This window comes from Episyrphus balteatus, chromosome 3, assembly GCF_945859705.1.
Source record: "Episyrphus balteatus chromosome 3, idEpiBalt1.1, whole genome shotgun sequence".
Classification (NCBI taxonomy): domain Eukaryota; kingdom Metazoa; phylum Arthropoda; class Insecta; order Diptera; family Syrphidae; genus Episyrphus; species Episyrphus balteatus.
In genome coordinates, this window is record NC_079136.1 from 36,181,614 (window position 1) to 36,203,569 (window position 21,956).

Sequence of the window (21,956 nt, forward strand, 5' to 3'; positions counted from 1 at the left end):
TAATTAGTAATCCAACGTAAAGATATCTCCAAAAAAATGTATCACAGAATTATTTGAATATTGCACTTTTATAATTAAACACCAACATTTCATCTCAACAAACTAGAGAACATTTTAAATGACTAGAGAACATTTTAAATTGTTTTTTACAAAAAATGCAATTCCACCTGTATGACTTGATTCACTGACACAGTTTAATAGGAAATAACCTTCAAGATTGAGGCAGCTTATGTCATGGTTCAATGTTATATGTGTTTCTGTTAATATTAAAACATCAATATTCACTTTATCGACCAAACACTGAACTTCAGAAGAATTATTTGCTAAACCTTGAACTTTTAAAAACACACAATGAATTGAACTTAGTTGCTAACATTCTACACGTTCTTTAGCAATTTTGATTTTTCTTAGAAGTGACGGATAGTTTGGATCATTTGCTGCGTGATCAGTATTAATGTCACGTTGCAAGTTAGCTTTTGCTACAATACAATTCACACATTTTTTAAATTCAAAGTTGCAATTTTTTATATCATGCCTACCGGCACATTGAGCACAAACTTTTTCTTTTTTACAGTCTTTGGCCATATGATTGAATTCACAACAGCTATAACACCTCAAAATATTATAATGGGGATAAACTTTACAACAGTCCCATCCAATATTTATCCTAGTACAATTCAATATTTGCACATAGGCAACACTATCCATTTGGTTTTAGGTGACATATATACACGAACACATTTAATATCAAGTTCGTCCAGCTGATTTTGACGTTTGAGAGCTTTAAGAAGATCACTACTTGGAATTTCCTCCCTCTTTCCAACAATCAGAATGCGCGGTTTCTTTTGAAGTGGAATGTTAATATCGTAACTGTCTTGCATTTTTGTTTTGATTTCACTTTCAATTTTCTTTATAGATTCCTTATTTGCTTGAATCATCAAAGCACAATTTTGGATATTTTTTATTTTATTTATTTTAAGGGACATATCATACGGATTTATTATACTTCTAATATTTTGTTTTTTGTTTTGTGTATTTTATTAGTTTAAAAAACTCTTAACATCAGTTAATACTTAAAACTATAAGTGATTTTAGACTAAATTATTTTTTAATAAAGGTTTCAATAAAGACTTAAATATATTTAGGTTTCTTTCAGTCTTGAGGTTTGTAGGCAGATTATTAAATAATTGCACTCCTTTGTAAAGCAGGTTGTTTTGCGTACCAGTTCTTCTGTACAGTGGCAATCTAAAGTCTCCGATATTCCTTAAATTATAAAAAGAATTTGTTATAAAACTAACATTTCGTTGCAAATAAAATAGGATACAGATTATTTTTTATTTTGAAAATCATCAATAAAGCATTAAATTGTAAACGTTGCTCAACATTTAGCCATCCGAGATTTGATAGCATTTCTTGTATTGGCGTTCTAAATTCACACTGAAGCACTGTTCTCATCGCTCTATTTTGCAATATTTGAAGTTTTCTAATGTTTTCTATGTTTGACATATATATTATCGATGAGCAATAATCAAAATGTGGAATAATCAACGTGTTATAAACAGTCAGTGCACAATTTCGAGTTATATTTTTACGAATTCTTTTGAAAAACCCTATCTTTTTTGATATCTTAGCACACAGATAATTAACATGTTCATTGAATTTAAGCTTGTTGTCAATATATACTCCCAAATACTTGATTTCACGGACACATTCGACTCTTTCATCATTTATTTTTACGTTGACATTAGGTTCACTACTATTTATACACATGATTTTAGTCTTACTAACTTACTATATCATCCTGAATTTTATTGTTGTTTTGGTTCGCTTTGGGTTTGATAACAATACAATCACTTTTTTCTTTTTCCTTTAACACATGGGCGTACGAACAGCTAGGGGAGTCATTTTTATTTAGTGTGGGTGCACTTTCAACACTAACAACTTGTTTTGTTTTTGTAAGCAAATTAATTGCTTCTTTCAATTCATTATTTGCTTGGGCAATATCAGATAATTTTGCACTTATTATTTTAAGCATATTGCTGCATTCTGCACATAAGTATTTCAGACCAATCTTGGTATCAAGCATTGAAACATCATACTCGGACAAGTTGACACAGTTAGTATGATATTTTTTTTCGCACACACCATTGCACGTGAATGCATTTAGAACGCTTCGGTGGCGCTCATCATTAGCACTAACTCAATTGACAAAAACAATTATTGGTTTTGGTAAATCTAGAGCGAAGAAGAAGCAGTTAGATTTTTTGTAAGTAAGTAAAAACTATACAAGAGAGAACAAAGGTGATTGAATGTCGCCTCCATCCACATTCAAATTGTTGTTTTCTTTTTTGATGAAAGTTGTTAACATTAAAGTTGTTAACATTTTTTAATAATGTTATGATGTGCTCTTTCTCATCAGAACCATGACCTTCCTCAATTACATGATTGCCAAAAGCCGATTGTTTTAGTTTTTTTTTCTTTTCCATGCAATTGCAATGTTCTTTAAATCTTACATTCAAGTTTCTTTTTGTTTGTCCAATGTAACGTCGTTTACAAACTCCACATTCAATAGCATAAATTCCCGATTTTTGTTCTTGGTCAACTTTATCTTTTGTAGATGCAAAAATGTTTTTTAGTTTTAGGCTTTTAGAGAACAATGGTGAAATGTTATGTTGATTTAAACGGTTTTTAAATTTGTTCATTATTTCTGGGACATAATTAAAAACTTTTCTTTTCATTTCATTCGTGAAATCTTACACAAAGTTGATTTTTCATTTTGGTACACTTTCATTTAATGCTTTATTATAATGGAATCCACAAGAGTCTTGGAATAACCATTTAAAATAGCTACATCAAGTTCGTACTCATATTCTTTTTTAAAATTTACTATAGATAGTGGAAGATTGACAATACGATATGCTATGTACTAGTACTAGTTGGCTTATGGTATATTGCCACATCAATTTTGTCCAACTTTCTCGTCAGTTCCAAGTCTAAAAAGGCCAGTTTTTGATACACTTCTTTTTCACTTGTGAATTTTATTGATTCCCATTGATTATTTAAAAGGTTTAAAAAATTATCACTTTCTGACTCACTTAAAATTGTAAAAATGTCATCCACATATCGATAAAACACTTCTGGTAAACTACCTTCAGCTTTCAATTTCATTTCAAGCTTTGCCATATAAATTTCAGCAATAAAAGGGCTAAGTGGGTTACCAATACTTGTACCTTTTGTTGACTTAAAATATTCATTGCGAAACTGAAAAAACCGTTTTATTAGGTTTTCTTTATAATTCCTTTATTAAGTTCTTTAAATTAGAATGGTCTTGATAATTGTAAGATCTCTATTAGAATGCCATGTCATCGTTGTGCTCGTTCTCTTTGATCTACATAATATGTAATGTGGTCAATATAAATTTGGACTAACGGTGTTGTCAGATGACATGGCAGACTTTACAATTATTCTAACATTCTATATAATAGCCTTTTCACACCAAAACCAAATGTCAAAAAGTTTTCAAAAACCTGAAAAGCGTTCACACCATAAGTTTACAAGTTTTTGTTTGACGTTTAAAATGTTTTGACATCCAAATGTCAAATTTTCAATGGGATTTAATTTTTGTTGTTTAAACCAGCTTGAGCGCACAAAATTGATCAAATAAAAACTCTGACAATTTAAATATAATTTTATTTATTTGGTCGTTAAATTGTTTAGTTTCATTTTAATTTCTTCCGTAGAATAATATTTTGGCTGCTCCTCAAATTCTTTAGTTATTTTGATGTAAATATGACCGTTTTTTCGGACAAAATTTTATTATTATTAATTCGACTTTCGTAAGAATTCTCAGCTCCTATGGAACTGGAAAAGTACCTATCCCGGGCTATGCCAAGGGATTAGACTCTGTTGGAGCATAGACCATGTTCTAGCCCTTTTTTGTGGTTGGCCGGATCATTGTTGTTCCAAGAACTTGGGTACGTACAGTCCTGCAGCTATTCAAGATGATAGACTTCAACATTTCGTGAACAAGATGGTCGCACTGCGCCCCTTTTAGTTCTTCTATAACTTTTTTTTCAATGATACCCGTACTAGATATAACAATTGGTACTATCCGTATGCTCCTCAAGTTTTCCCGTTGTTTGACTTCATGGGCCAGATCAGCGTATTTTGAAAGTTTTTCACCAATTGTTCGGTCCATATTAGCCGTTAACGGAACTGCAATGTCCATTAGGAAACCTTGCCTATTAGTTTTGTCGATATACACAATATCTGGGCGGTTCGCTAGGATTGTGTGATCCATACTCATTTGGCGGTCCCAATACAATTTAGAGTTATTGTTGGAACGTATTGGTTCCGAACGAAAAACGTATTGGTTCCGAACGAAAAACTTGTTTAAATCTTCAAGCGAAGTTTTAACCTTTTATTAAATAATAAATTCAATATATATTTACATAGAAAAATAATATTTTATTACTTACAATAGTTTTTTCTTCTTTTTATTTGCTTTAGTTTTATTCAGTATCTTAGTATATAGGTAGGTTAGTTATTTAAGTTAAGATTTTAACATTTAATTTTAAGGAGTAAAATCAAGTCGTCAAAGGCGAAAGTTCAAATCAGCCATTTTTACTTTTTGGAGCTTTTAGCTCATCGGAAGTTAAGTCAGCCATTTTTATTGGAGCTGTAAGCTCAATGGGAGGATTCTTCTCTAGTACAATTTGTACAGCATTGCCAACAGTTATTATTCATGAGTACTTCATCAGCTTCATATTGGTAGTATGGTTTCTTACAGCTAATAAGTTTGAACCTAAGGGCGAGTTCTTGATGAATTATCTTCAGAACATCGTTGTGCCGTTTAAGGTATTAATGATTTGCCATGATTAAGCAACCATTCAAAATGTGTTCAATCGATTCAATTGTTTGGTGACATCGCCTACAAATGCTATCGATGTCCTAATGAAGTATTGCTCGGCGGTATTGCCTTGTTGCTACAACTCCATCTTGAATGGCCATAATAAACCCTTCAGTTTCGGGAAAAAGCTGTCCTCTTTGGAACCATTGAGTTGATTTTGTCTTATCGACACTCAATGAATTCAGTTGGAATGGGTACTTTCCATGAATTGCTTTCGCCTTCCATTGCTCAATTCGACTCGTTATTGTAAAACTGTGGGGCTGATATTCATGGTCACTTAGTTTTAAAGGTGTAAAGATTTTGTCCATATCTATTAAAGCTTGATACCTGACATCGCTTTGATTTTCCATAAAATACTGCCTCAATTTGACCACTTGCATGTTTTGCTGGTTTACTAGATCTAGTATTCCCATTCCACCTTCATTTCGCGGTAAAGTTGCTCTCTCAATCGCCGATTTAGGGTGATAAAATCGTTGCTACGTCAGCACTACTCTTATTTGTCTTGTCTTCCAAATCAGTCTCACTCCACTTGAACGATTTGGCGTAGTTGTAAATATTACGCCCAATCCCCCATCTTATAAGATTTTTAAGTACAATATATGGGTTTTTTTAAATTAAAAAAGGAGTTCGCAAAACATTATCATTATTAAAATAAATCAGAACTCCAAATTCTTTTGGCGTTGACCAATTCTTTTAGCAGTTTATTATCGTTATAAATAACCAGCTTTAAAAAAAAAAAAAACTATCAAAATGATATTCTATCAAAACAATTGACAACATATATAATTATTACTTCCTTACCTTTCGTCTTCGTTTGGCTTGGCCTTAGAATCGAATGAATTTTTCAGTTGGATTTAAATGTGTTCAATGTGAAATGAAATCGTTCACCAAACCAAACGAAAACCTAACAACTAAATTCGCACCCGTGTGCCTTTCACCCAGGGTGTGCCTTAATTCAAGTTTTTATAAATAAGGTTACAAAATTTAATCCAGTCTTTAACTTGTTAAAAGAAAACACTTTTTATTTATTTTTTTACACAATTTATTGTTTTGTTGATCCTTTTACATCCGTTCTGCCTCACTACTTATAATCGAATGAAAAATGAGAGGGATGAACACGAGAAGCGTTGCTTCATCCACACACGTACACATAGGCGACCCTTCACCGACAGCCATTCAATATCTTTTTTTCTTTGTATTTAAAAAGAGAGCTTACAAGAATTAGTTTTCTTTTGCTTTTTTAATTTATTACAATGATACCCAGATCCTTATTGTGGCGAGCTTCCATTAGAAAAGAAAGTTTTGTCTTAGATAATTTGACATTTAGGATGGAAAAAAAAAATGGTGGGTGCAATATCATCACACTTCCGCTGTTGTCGATTTTACCGCTTTATTACTACATTCGACGTTAAATAGACAGCTGAAGAAATTAAATTTTTCTTGTTCTGAAAAGTAAACACAAATTTGGTGTGTAACGAATTTTATGCTTGCATTGCATTTTAGCAACTTTGAGAATGCTCACTCGCATTTTAAATACCTATATTTAGTAAGACGGGGAAACAACAGTATTCTCGAAAAAGAATATGAAAACCCAAATTTTTATTTGTTGTAAAGGAGAGTTTTTTAAATTAATCCACTTAACCAACAAACGACACCGAATTCAATTTCAGTATTTGATCAAAAAAGATATGATAATTTGTTGATTCTCTATTCTCTTCTCAAAGTTTCCCTTAAAGACCTATCCCACATTTGAACCAATTCTTACAAACTCATTGGTACGTCTATGCGAAAAAAATTTAAAGCTTTTTACATACACATTAACAGGCCAATTGTTTATATTTTTTGCATCAGTTTCTTTATGCGGCGGTATGCCGACTTCGAAATTGATAAGTTTCAGTTTCGTTAGATAGGAATCTTTTTTAATGAGTTTATAGCACTGAATTTCATCAAAAGGAATAATTAGTTTGTTCGACACATAATTTTTAATTGTTTGTTCAGAAGTTGAAATTCTGAAAATTTAGAAACATGTAACCATTTAACTGGGGGAACAATTTTTTACACATCTACGGCTGTTTATACTCTTTCCGTTTGCATGAGTAATACGGCTATTTTATACTCCTTCCGTTTGCATGAGTTGATGGGACATTAACTTAAAAACCATCTCTTCAAGATCTACTCCGGCACTCAATTGGTACTCAGATAAACATCTTCCTTCGACTGAATAATAGGATGAAGTGTTATCATATTTTACATCCCTAGAATAGGAATGTAATTTAGGCTCGCGGCAACATAGCGTAACTGCTCCTTGTATCTGAACGTTGCAACCAAAATCTTCGGATGTGTATTCACTTCCATCTTGAGGGTCTTCAAATGCAACATAAATTCGCGCGCAAGTAGTACCTATTGGTATCATTCCATAACACCTCGGCGTCCTAGGCGTTGGAGTAAATGTTAAGGACAACGTCCTTGTAGCGGGTCCATTCCTTGAGAATGGTGTCTCTGTTAGTCTACGATAAGGTAGACCTTTTGGCGTTTCCATGACAGTGTACGGTATTATACAAATACCCCACATTCCATTCTTCTTAGCAGATGGGCACGTTGGTACAGCTGTTACGGTGACAGAACGTAAACAGCACATGGTGTAGTTTGAGTACCACACGGTACTATCTGTTGAGACTACAATGCCCGATGAGTCTGCAATGATGGTTGTTGGTGATAGGTCTATTCCAACTTGTAAGCCAATAACGGACACGTTCGCTTGATCTTGGTCTGATAGTCCAGCATGAATTAAATCCAACGTTGACGTTTGTGTTACATTGGTTGAACCGAAAATAAAATCAGCTATGGGCTTCAATACGGCTTGCCCTGGTAGTAAGCCAATCAAAGTTCGCGCACCTCTAACGACATAATCGATAGGAGTAGATTTTACCGCGCGACGAGAGGAATTTCTTCCCATACGTTTTGTCCTTCTCTTCTGCGCCTTAAGACGTCTTTCAGGATTACGAACGAATCGACCACCTTTTCCCATGATATCAATAATAATATAATTATAACTAACAAAATGATTAAGGGTAGGTTGGATGAGGAGCTTTCTTTTCGTAGCGTTTCTTCAATCCTAGATAGAGTAGAAGCAATCTGATTTAAACAGTGAATTTCACGGTCACAATTCATATATATATACTGGTAACTTTAAGTTGGGGTACAAAACCCGCAAGTATTTAAAATTTTAAAAATTTGTTTGGTTTTTAAAACGACGGTATCGGATATCCAGTGTGTCTTAATAAGCACGACGACACATTCTTTTTTCCGTTTTTAGTTCAACCATTAACATTGTTGATTTCCTCAGTTATTTCCGAACTGCCATTATTTTTTAAGTTGGGTAGGGGGGAAACATTTTTATTAGAGGTGTTGTTGCACAATTCACTTTCATTAGAAACAGAAGTAGTATAAATTGGTAACTCCCACTCCACCTTGGCACCAAACTTGGCATCGGCACGGCACCGCACTTCCCAATTGGGATGTTCTCATTTCCAAACGTATATCAATGGGTCCTGTTTTCATAGTTTCATTTTGATGTCTGCAGTCTACCACGAAAACTAGAGCACGTGATTTAAATAATTCCAAAGAAAGAAGAGGTTCAGTGATGGTTTTATTATAGTAGGTTTCTTGAAAGTCGGTGTACATTTTGTAAAACAGACTATATCTATTTTTTCAATAGAAACATTTAAATCTTCATGTGGATAAACATCAGAGTTTAAATAAACTTTTAAGTCTGTTAGATTACAGTGATCAAAAGTTGTAGGATAAGCAGTCAGATTTTTATTTTTACCAGTTTGTAGAGCAAAAACAATACATCGAGGTTTTTCTATTTGTGTTGTTGTCTTGACATTCCAGATTATGATGATCAGAACTTGGCAACATGGGATATTCTTAAAGATCCCAGTTTTGGAAAGCAATTTTCATAGAGCTGCTTTTATTTATAGATTTATATAAGTTTAATTTCATGGAATCTGATGAGGTTACGTGGGGTACTTTCCATTGTATTTTTTGAATTAGTGCGTTTTCATCCACTCTTGCACGAGTGATAATAAGATCATGTCGAGCATTTGGAATGATTTTTTTATAATCTTCAGCGAATCCTAAAAGTTTGTTCAATGGAATACAGTAATTAAAACGAAATGGTTTCAAATTAATTAAGGTGAGTCAGGAGACCAGGATGCGTTTAACAGCATATCACTCTCATTTTTAGTTAAAGATAAATAATTTTTGATCGTTGATATTATTCCGACATTTCTATTGTAATCGATTTCCTTTCCATTAAGTTCATAGCGTATTTCATCAAAAAGAAAACTCATGGCATTGTTTACAAGTTTTGTATTGTTATTTATTGTTATTCCTTGAACAATAATCTATTAGTAACTCAAGTGGACTGTATATTTAATTCGTAATTATAATAATAAAAACCAAGTTTGTATTTTGAATAGGACTGGACGTCCTGTTTATTGTGCGATCTTGATATGACTGAGGAGAAGAGAGGGAGGGAAGAATAAGGAAACACACACGATCGTTGGTTGGTGTTGTTCGTTGGCATGCCATGCGTGTGTGTTGATAGGCTTCTTCTTCAAATAGGCACGGATTATTTAACATCCTGCCCACTTTAAACCTTCGGTTTAATAAATGCTGATTTTGATCGTTTGGTTCTGCTTTGGGGCTTCTTCCGAATAGCATTTGCTCATGGACATTGGGAAAACATTGGCGCCCCTGCGTGTATATGCCAATGAAAAAACCAAGTCGATTCGGGTACTATGTAATGAATGATCACAGTGACTGAGGAGATCGTTGTTCACATAGACCTCCAGACTGAAAGTCTGTTGTAGATATGCCTTGGAGATTGTGATGCAATTCTGTTAGATGAGTAAAATCTTTTTGATGTTCCATCTTGCTGGTTTTAATTTGTTTTATCGCATATGAATGTATGTGAAATGTATTCAAAGAATTCTGTCTTGTTGAAACATGCTAGATCAGCTCGTTGATTTTTCTTTATTTCTCATCATTTACTTCGACATCCATGATCCATGAAATCCAAGCATTTGTTCGTTGTCAGTTCGTATTGGAATAGAAAACTTTGATTGTATTCATCTAAAATGCGTATTGTATCTAGCCGATATCACCAAAATTATCTCCTCCACACAATTATTTTCTTTTTCTTATTTTTCTGTTTGTATATTTTTTTATTTTGTATTGTATGTACATATTTTATTTACAATTTATTTTTCGCACTCTCACTTGGTGACTGATTTGTTTTTTTTTTTATTTCGAAATATATTTTTTATTTTTAACGACACTGCATTATACTAATGAATGTACTTTTAAGAGGTGCATAGCTCAATATTGGGCTACGAAGGACCGTGAACAATAATCTATTAGTAACTCAAGTGGACTGTATATTTAATTCGTAATTATAATAATAAAAACCAAGTTTGTATTTTGAATAGGACTGGACGTCCTGTTTATTGTGAGATCTTGATATGACTGAGGAGAAGAGAGGGAGGGAAGAATAAGGAAACACACACGATCGTTGGTTGGTGTTGTTCGTTGGCATGCCATGCGTGTGTGTTGATAGGCTTCTTCTTCAAATAGGCACGGATTATTTAACATTCCTTTTACATCTGTTGTCGATAATGATCCTTCAATATATAAAAAAAAAAACTTTCCGAAGGGAGAACATTAAGATTTTGATGTTGTATACAAATCTGAATGATGTCATTTCGTTCAAAATTGTTTTGATACGGTGAATAAGTATGATACTCATATTTAGAAATGCTTTCATTTATTTCGGGATCTTGAAAAATGTTCAACATTATTTATGATTTCTTTTTTAATTTAAGACCTATTGACAATAAAAAGTCCTTGATTATGTTTGGTAAGGCAATGTGTTAACGCAGCTGCGTTCGAAGCTTGATTGAAGATTGATTTATTCTTATCAATGTTTTTATAAGATATTGAGTTGTCTATGCTTTCATACACAATCATTTTTCTGGTTGTAAATGTAAACGGACAGTTATGTTTATATAAAATTAATATCGTTAACGTCTTGATCGCAGAGCTTAAGGCACAATGATGTTATTCGTTTGACGTTCACAGGTAATTAAATAACATTGCTTGGAACTTCTATGATCTTATAGCCAGGACTTACTTTAACAGAGAATTCATGTAAAATATGCGCCGATTGGTTATTGATGTACGTACCATCTATGATATTACATTCAATGCGGATTGTATTAACTCTATTTATGTTAACATAGAGATCTGATTCGTGAAGCAGGTTTGATTTCAACAACTTCTTACCAATAGAATTTGGTTTTGAAAAGTCAATATCTTCTTAACAGAAAATTTCACATTTCAGAGTGTTGTTGTTTGCCTTGATTTTAATTTCAGTTTTCCTTAATTGGTTTTTCTTTTTTTATTTATTTCATTAATTCTCTTTTGTATTAAATTGTTAATATCTTCAATTTCATATGAACCAATAGGAAAAGATACATAAAATATTATTACTCTCATCCACATTTGGAATTGAATTAGGATGTTTGGAAATCTATAAGTCCACATACATAATTCGATTTCAGCACTATTGGTGGAAAATAGTGAGCATTAAGAGTTGATTCATTTCCATTTAAAGCAAGTGTTAACGACATGTTGATTAAAAGACAAAAATGACACATTTTTCATTTTTACACATCATTTAATTTATATTTGATAACATTATTATAGTATTGTATTAATAAACACTTTTTCAATTTTATTATATCCTAATTTTATTACATTATACATTCATTAAATTAAACTACATTATATTACATTATTATAGTATAACATTTAAACAATTTTTTTTTCTTTTAGTTCGCTTTCATAACCTTCATCATTACCACCCTCATTCACATTCAAATTGAACATAATATCCAAAATCATATTATAATTTCTTTCTATATTATTCAATATCTCTTCATTTTCTGATAGATAAAATATCAAATGCATTACACGATGGTCGTTAGGTTGTAGACATTTTTTGTATCTACAACCATATACGATCATATCGAACATGTTGACAAACTCTTCCATGCTTACAGTTGGTCTCCTAATATGGAGGTTTCGCAACAGTAAGCGCAATGGTCCTTCAAAAAAGAAAAAAAAAAAAAAAATTAAAGAAAAAAAAATAAACAAATAAATAAAGACTTACCGTCCATGTTTATTTTTTATTTTTTTGAAACTTGAAAATAAGATTTTAAAGGAACGTTTGATTTATATTTTTTGTTCTTACAAACTTTGTCAAGGTTTTTTTTTTTCACTCGAAACAAAGATTTCAATGCATATCAATTGGGAAGTGCGGTGCCGTGCCGATGCCAAGTTTGGTGCCAAGGTGGAGTGGGAGTTACCTATTTATACTACTAACAGATTTGTTGTTACAATTTGCCTACTTGCTGTTCTAAAGCTCACTCAATTTTACTTGAAAGGAGTCAAACTCGACTAAGTCATTTTCTTTAGTAAATAATTCTCTAACTGGAAATTTGGTTCAATCAAAACAATGTTATGAAAGATTAGAATTAATTTTGCCAATTACATTAAACAAGTAATCCGGAACTCCAGTACAAAGTCTATGAAATGATTTTCCACAAAATAAACCGCATTTAATTCCCTCATCAAGCAAGGAATTTGAACGTTTAGCGCACTTTCCCCTTAAGTTCCATCAGGAACTCCCACTCTTCCATAGCTGGCGTCCAGTTTGCAGATCAGCCAATTTTGTAATTGCAGAGCAAAAAGAAAAACGCGTGTACTTACGAAAGAAGTTTAAACAAGAGTTTATTCGATGATAAAACAAAATGAAATTTTTACAATGAACATGTTCATAACACATATATAGGAACTCTTGCTAAACGATTACATTTGTTTGATGAAAGGCTTCAACGCCGCATTTTGTTATTCCAATAAATTCGTTTACTAATTAATCTATTCTGGCTTGCAGATTCACCACACAAACATTAAGAAAAATGATCTTTTTGACCTGTCCACAAGCGTGACACTTTTTTCCTTTTGCTGGACGGGCGCCCACAAATAATTGAATAATTTAAACTTTTGTTCGAGTTCATTCTCCGAAAAAGTGTAAATTTTTGCTTGGTTTTGATTTTGCAAACACTTTCGTCTTTTTGCTCGTCTGACTTCAATGAATTTGAATTGAGGATAGTTGACTCACTCCCGAAGAACTTCTGTTCTTGAGCCACCGCAGTGCTTTGAAGATCCTAATTATTTTTAAAATGTGCTCTAAAAATCAACGTGACGAACAAGTTAAAACTTGCACAAACACATGCATTTATTTATTAAATGCCTTCACTCACATAAACAAATAATTACTCTTAGTAATTTTTGTTTTCACTCGTCGCCACTTGTAGTGGTCGCCAACGCCAACGAGCGTGACACTTTTTTTCTTTTTGCTGGTGCACTGCCCCCAAATAATGAATAATTTAAACTTTTGTTTGAGTTCAGTATTTGAAACAGTGTACATTTTTTCTTGGTTTCGGATTTTGCAAACACTTTCTTCTTTTTGCTCTTCTGACTTCAATGAATTTTAATTGATATTCACTATACCACTTAGTTTTTGTTTGCTTTTTATTCCTTTTATTATTTTTTTTCAAATGTAGTACCTAGTTCACAAGATAGTTCTCGAGTTCATTTTCTTCCTCTACAGAAAAAAAAACACTTATAATTTGATAGCCAACAGTGGCAGAAATTTTTTGTATGTACCGCGCAGGAATAACATGACAGAGACCATGTTGTTTTGTAGCGGCCCTCACACTCTTCTTATTTTTTTCTTACTTAACTGTTTCCGTTTGAAATTTAGAAACTTCTTGATGTTGAACCAATTTGTTCTGCTTGACCTCGCCTACGTGCTTATTTGCTTATGAAACGGCAGTTTTACTGCTATCACTTTTTTAATTTTTAAATATTTAGCAATGTTTTGAAATATTGCTTATCAACGTCAGATATAAACGGAAGCAAGGTTTTTATGTCTTCTTTTCTTTTGAGATCGATGTTTTAAAAGTATTTGTTAATATTGCACAAAGTACATTTTTGTACTATATTCGTTTCTGTTTCTTGGACTATCAAGTGACAATATCGCTCAAAATCGAAATCCGGAATGCTGCTGCACATATTTTCTAGTTTTCTTTCACACTTCTCCACCATGTTTATCACCATCTCGTAGTCAATCGGTGTGAACTTTGTTAAAATTGTCCATGAATCGCTGTAGAAGACTGCGTGTTCTACCGTTTCGAAAACTACCGGTGAATTCTCTTCTAATGATGTTATTTTGTAGGGTTTCTGTGACTGCCCGGGGTAGATGTTAATAATTAACATGAACATAGTTATTTCAAAACTATAAAAATTGAACATTTTTTTTTTTTTTTGTTTACTGTAATATCTTAATATTGTATTGTCATATAATTAGAAACTATAGTTAATAATTATAAATAAAATAATAGTTTGTATTTCCTTTGTTTTCACTTGATCAATACTGAAAAGAAACACAAAAATTGTTAAAAATATATACATATTTGAAATAGAAGATATATTTTTTTATCTGTTTTTGGTGTGTTTTTGTTGGCATTAATTGGATGTTATGAAACTTGAACACTTTTCTTGAATTCTTTTCTGCTATTTTTTTTCTTATTTGGATATTATATTAATTTTTTTTTTCTTTCAGTTACGGGTCGTATATTAATTAGTCCATTGAAATGTTACATTAACCTTGCATTTTGGGTAGGACAAGATTTTTTTGTTTTGATCTGTAGGGGAGGTTAATGTGAGTATACAATCCAGTTTTCGGGGTTGAAAGCCCCCCCATTTGGCCGCCATCTTGGAAAAAGGGGTGTAAACTGTTTTTTATCGATATCTTGCGAACCGTAAGTCCCACAAAAAAAATGTCTAAAGCGATTTTGTAGATAATTTATTTCTCTACAATTTTGTTTAAGATACTTTTTTCTGTAAAATTGAAAATAAGAAAATTATACTTGAAAATAGATGTACATTTTCAAGAAAAAATTCTTTGAAGGGCCATAGCTTTTTTTCTACAAGTTTTATTGAAAAAATACTCATGACCGTTTTTAAAGATCATTTAATTTTCAACAATTTGAAGTGCTCGTTTTGCAGATTTCGTTTTGCTGCAATGGTTTTACAAAAAAAGGTAACAATTTATTTTTGTACTTTTATGTTTATTTTTTTTTTTACTTCAATACAGACTGATTCAAAAGGGTATGTAGGTTGGGTTGAAAAAAGACAAAAATCATAAAGTACGGGGGTCCATTCCGTACCGTTTAGTCAGGAGGGCAATTTTCTAAAAAAAAATGTCTTACTTTTGAAAACAATTTAGTTAAAATCAACGGTTACACCCATTTTAACGTGTTATATCTTTTTTGTAAAGCCGAAAACCTTTTCTTTTATATTATTTTTAATTAAACCTGTTTTTTAGAATAGCTTTTGAATAAATAAATTTCAAAATAAAAACTTTGAAAAAAAAAAATACAAAAATATTTTAAACTAATTTTTTTCAAAATTTTATATAATTAAGTACTAATTAAAATTTTCAAAATTCAATGCTGTTATGTGTTTTCAAACAAAAACAGAAAACCGGATTGAAAAGAGTCTTGTCGTTTTCGAGAAATTAAATTTCTTTAGATCCAGATGTATTTTTTTAACTAGTGAATAATACGATCGTAAGATATTTTTGCACAAATTTAAACAGATAAACATTGACATTGTGTGCACAAGACATTTTTGATCAATAATGGTTTTGGTTAGTTCAAGTTTCATCGAAAATTGTTTCACTTTATAATAGAAGAAAAGTTAATTTTTCATAAATTAATTAACCAACATATCCAGCCACTTAAAAACAAAAAATAATGGGGGTTCTTAGAAAAAAGTAGTTTTGTTTTCTTTTTAATTTCTCGAAAACGACAAGACTCTTGCATCCGGTTTTCTGATTTTGTTGGAAAACACATAACGGCATTGAATTTTGAAAATTTAATTAGTACTTAATTATATAAAATTTTGAAAAAAATTAGTTCGAAATATTTTTTTCGTATTTTTTTTTCAGTTTTTATTTTGAAAATTATTTTTTCAAAAGCTATTATATAAAACAGGTTTAATTGAAAATAATACAAAAGAAAAGGTTTTTGGCTTTACAAAAAAATATAACACGTTAAAATAGGTGTAACCGTTGATTTTTAGTAATTTTTTTTTCAAAAGTAAGACAATTTTTTTAGAATATTGCTCTCTTGACCAAACGGTAGGGAATGGACCCCCCTATACTTTATGATTTTTTTCTTGTTTCAACCCAACCTACATATCCTTTTGAATCAGCCTGTATTGAAGTAAAAAAAATAATAAAATAAACATATACAAGTACGAAAATAAATTGTTACCTTTTTTTGTAAAACCATTGCAGCAGCTTTATATAAACGAAATCTGCAAAATGAGCACATCAAATTGTTGGAAATTAAATGATCTTTAAAAACGGTCATGAGTATTTTTTCAATAAAACTTGTAGAAAAAAAGCTATGGCCCTCCAAAGAATTTTTTCTTGAAAATGTACATCTATTTTCAAGTATAACTTTCTTATTTTCAATTTTACAGAAAAAAGTATCTTAAACAAAATTGTAGAGAAATAAATTATCTACAAAATCGCTTTAGACATTTTTTTTGTGGGACTTACGGTTCGCAAGATATCGATAAAAAACAGTTTCCACCCCTTTTTCCAAGATGGCGGCCAAATGGGGGGGCTTTCAACCCCGAAAACTGGATTGTATACTCACATTAACCTCCCCTACAGATCAAAACAAAAAAATCTTGTCCTACCCAAAATGCAAGGTTCGGTCAAATTTTTGTAACATTTCAATGGACTAAATTTTTTTTTTTTTTTTCTTTTCGTATACGGTTCGCGAACCGGCTGCGCCAATATGTTTTAATAAAATAAAAAGACAAATACTCCAGTCAAAGCGTCGGAAAAAAGGGCCTCACCTTGCGATGAGAGGCACTGTCAGTTTTTATTTCATGGATCGATAGGGGTATATTTAAAAGGCTTAAACCCAATTTCTCACCACCTGATCATTCTTTTTAGCGGAGTTATTCACAAAAATGCATTTTTTGGGATATTTTACTTCTAAGCTAATATCTTTGCTCCAGATTATCGTAGACCAAAAAATAAACATACATTCTCTTCCTTATAATATTTTCTATCGTTGTATGTAATTTCATTGTATTTGAGTGAGTAAATATAAAATGGCAACCATTTAAAGTCAAGTTAAAGTCTTGTTGTTAAAAAACACATTTTTGTCATTATTTCGAAAAAAGCTTATATCATGATTGACATTTTTCCAACCTATTTTGTAGCCCTGTTCATGTCCTGCATTTTACAGAAAAAATCAGCTCTGTATCACCAAAGATGGCCGAGCTATTGATAAATGAACGCATGCAAAACCGGTGCGAAAACACCCAAAAATATCGTTTTTTGGGAATAACTCGACTTCAGAATGTCCTACGGCAAAAAATAAAGCAATGAATTGTTCATTGCAACATTTTCTATCAATTTAGTGCACAATCTTTTTGTTGAAACAAATAAAAAATAAGTAATATTAAGTCAAAGTCGTTTTTTTGTTTAGCAAACTCTCGCCTTATTATTTTGCAAACGGTGCGAGTATTGGCTAAGAAAATAAAATATTATTGTAGTCCTTTAAATTATCTACAATTTAAAAAAAAAATTAGCTCTCTATGACCCACACGAGCCGAGTAATTAATTTTTTAAAAAAGGTCCAAATGACCAACGAAAAAACATAAGACAAATTCTCTTATAACAAGAAACAATGAAAACAACCCCTCTCACTGAGAACTAGTATTCGAATCATAAACAAGGGAAATTTTTTTGAATTTTCGTACGGATTAATGCTTTCTTAAAATTATAATAGCTCGGCTCCCGTGGGTCGTAGAAAGCTAAATTTTTTTTTAAATTGTAGATAATTTAAAGGACTACAATAATATTTTATTTTCTTAGCCAATACTCTCACCGTTTGCAAAATAATAAGGCAAGAGTTTGCTAAACAAAAAAACGACTTTGACTTAATATTACTTATTTTTAATTTGTTTCAACAAAAAGATTGTGCACTAAATTGATAGAAAATGTTGTAACGAACAATTTATTGCTTTATTTTTTGCCGTAGGACATTCTGAAGTCGAGTTATTCCCAAAAAACGATGTTTTTGGGTGTTTTCGCACCGGTTTTGCATGCTTTCATTTATCAATAGCTCGGCCATCTTTGGTGCTAAAGAGCTGATTTTTTCTGTAAAATGCAGGACATGAACAGGGCTACAAAATAGGTTGGAAAAATGTCAATCATGATATAAGCTTTTTTCGAAATAATGACAAAAATGTGTTTTTTAACAACAAGAATTTGACTTTAAATGGTTGCCATTTTATATTTACTCACTCAAATACAATGAAATTACATACAACGATAGAAAATATTATAAGGAAGAGAATGTATGTTTATTTTTTGGTCTACGATAACCTGGAGCAAAGATATTAGCTTAGAAGTAAAATATCCCAAAAAATACATTTTTGTGAATAACTCCGCTAAAAAGAATGATCAGGTGGTGAGAAATTGGGTTTAAGCCTTTTAAATATATTCCCATCGATCCATGAAATAAAAACAGACAGTGCCTCTCATCGCAAGGTCAAATGACGCTTTGACTGGAGTAAAAGGACCGTCGCGGTTTATGGTTAATTTCAAACTCAACTCGAGTTCTAAAGACCAACCCGGAACTTCATGAACTTCCAAAATGCATTACTCAGCTTTGACCTGCTGAGTTGCATTCTGGAAGTTGGCTTGACCCACGAAGCGTTGCGTCACATTAAGTGTGACACAAAGTTGCTGTAATTCATTATTTCATTATAACTATATTTAAGTAGAGCGGGTCAGCTCTGAGTGATGCAATATGGGGCATAACAGTGTAAATAAAACTCTTCGTCGCCGAGAAGGAGTTTTTAAAAAGAATTTATATTTATTAAAAAATCGAAATGAAATATAATAACTGACGATGGTGGTGGGCTTCAACTGCTCAACTCTTGTACTGTAGTCTTCTAGTGTAAAGTGTAAAGTGACTGTGTGTTTTGGATATTTTGTGTATCCCCTTTATATTGATGATGGGATGCAATAGTGATCTCTTGATTAAACCTTCATTTTGAGTAGCCTTTAGATGTCGTATGTATCTATGGATACAAATACTAAAGAATGTGCGACGCAGAAACAAAGTTCATTACCACGGCAAATTAAGGCAAAAGTATTCCGTACCCTATTCGATGGATTCGCAATGACATATTTTGGGGAAACATCTCGAGACTGTCGGTATGAACACTGACGATGGCAATAAATCAATTTCCTGTTTTTTTTTTTTTTTTTGTATATTTCGTGGATTTTGTTGTTTTGTTTTACATTTTTTTTTTACTTTGGATTTGAGGAATCTGGGGCGTTGGGATTCGCATAGGAGACTCCTTAAATTTATCCCAAATTCTTCCAACTTGGTGGGACACAATCTTCCTGGGGCTCTGGTTCCATATTCTTTGAGGGTTTCAATTGAATCTTAATCTGGTTGAGGGTACATAAATTAAATTATAAACTAAACAGAGCAGGTTTTAAAAAAGATTTTATTTCATATATCTAAACTTAAAGATACAATTAAATACACTGATTGAAGATCAAAGTAAATTAAACAATACTTGTTGTAACCTGAATAATACACGAATTGAACATGAAGTCTTAATACTCTGGAGAGCGCACTATTTATACAAAGATTTCCTTTGTTCTTACTTATGACTAATTACATCTTAAAACTATGAAACCATATGTTGATGGTGATCTCATCGGGATTCTGGATAGGTGCAATATGATCCCGTGAACGTGCTTAGTAGGTTGTTTGCGATTTCTACATCTTCGGCACGATTTTAATTACCATTACTGTGTAATTATGACTCCTTAACTCCCCTCTTTCTTTAGGAAGAACGTCCCGCTTCTTCTTCAAGACGTTTCGTCAGAAGTATGTTTCGTTTGTTTATATTGTCGAACATGATCTCATCTTGGTTTCTTTTTTTACTAAGTTTCCTAAGATATAGTAATTTAATATACTTATTTAAAATAACACATGTTGTGACAATAATTATGACTAATAGAAATATGGAAAATGGATGGTTTTCAATATGTTTTGTTAATTTCGACATTAAATTTATATTTTCAAAATTCAGATCTTTATTGTCTGAATCCATATATTTTGTAATTATGTAATTGTTAATATGAGTCGTTCTTATGTAATTCCAAACTTTTGAAGTTGGATTTTCGTATGTTATGTTATCTATAATAGTTTTGTTTTCGAAAATTATTAAATAAACTCCTTCTACAGAGTTGTTATCAACAAAATGGCACCATCTTTAATTATTTCTATATTTTTATTCTTTTCTTTAACTTTAGTACAGTTTCCATTTTTTTTATTTAAAATTTTAGACAAACAAGATTTTTTCCAAGTCAATTTACAAAATGTATTTCTTAATTCTATTTTACAATTTTCAACATTTAAAAATGTATTATTACATTTGATTATTTCTTTATTTATTTCCAATTTACCATCCTTCTTACTTATAGCTCTAGTTTCATAAAGTTTACAATTTCTTTGGATTATTGGGTATTTTATATTTTTGATATGTCCATAAGGTCAGTCAATGTTATAGTTTCGTGTTCGTGATTTATTATTTGTTGTATGTCTTTAATATTTAAAATGGCTGTATTTAGTTCGTCAATAGGCCATTAGCGTTATTCGTAATTTTATTTCTAAATATAGTTAATGTAGCGAAATAATTTCTGCTGCCTGTTATGTATAATGACATTGAGTTGTGTGCGGCTTCCCGCCAACTTACATATGAATTGATATTTTGCCCTGAAAACTCAGGCAAAGATTTTATGACGTCGAGTGTCTCGTTACACTCTACACCGTCTGTTATCGTCTGTTTTTTGTATTCAGTCACTAAATTTGTGTTTGTTACAGTCTCTAAAGTCGTTTTAAAGTTATTAATTTCCGCACGTAGGGAAACTCGATTACTCGATTACATTTAAATAATAATAAAATTTAAAAAAAAGTTTGAAAAATACAGTAGATATAACCTCTACATTTAAATAAGAAATAAAATAACTTACCAAGAGATTGCCGGTTATTTGTTTTAAGGCTGTGAATTCTTTAAAGTAGTCCTCGGTGGTAATTTTTTTTGTTAAATGCAGCCAGCAAACTCGTATGGTCTGTACCCATTTTTCCTCCACTGTTTGTGATTTATGTACAGTGGAGAGTTTGGTTTTCATGGCTTTCATATCGGAATTCGTGTTCGAGAGGGAGATTTCCATCGTATTTACTTTTTTATTTGCGATAAATGTTTTTATTTATTACACTTATCTCAAGATCAATTTTTTGTTTAATATTCGCTTCACCCTGAGATATTTTATTTGGCAAGCAAAGAGATAATAAACTCACTTTGTTTTTTTAGTTTTTCGTCCATTTTTTCTTCCCATGTTTTGTTACTTTGTTATTCACTTTTGTAACTTTGAATATTATTAGAAAATACCTATATTTTCTCTCTACGAATAGTTAAAACTCTTTTGCGGGATCGCATTGTCGCAGATTTTGGAGATATGTTGTTGTTTGCTGTTCAGTCGATAGATTTATAGGTTGATGTTAATGGTATAGTTAGAATTTGTAACTAAGTTTCACAAGCACTCGATTTTTGCAACATGTACGGAAATGAAAGCAAAATTTTTGATTCAGTGTAGCATCAACTTAGCTTCATTAGCAGAACATATACAAAAATGTTTCACTCACAGTCTTTGGAAGACTTTAATGTCCTCATATAATTCTTTAATTTATTTAAATAAAACACCGTTCTTTCTACTGGTAAATCAATAAATTACCAC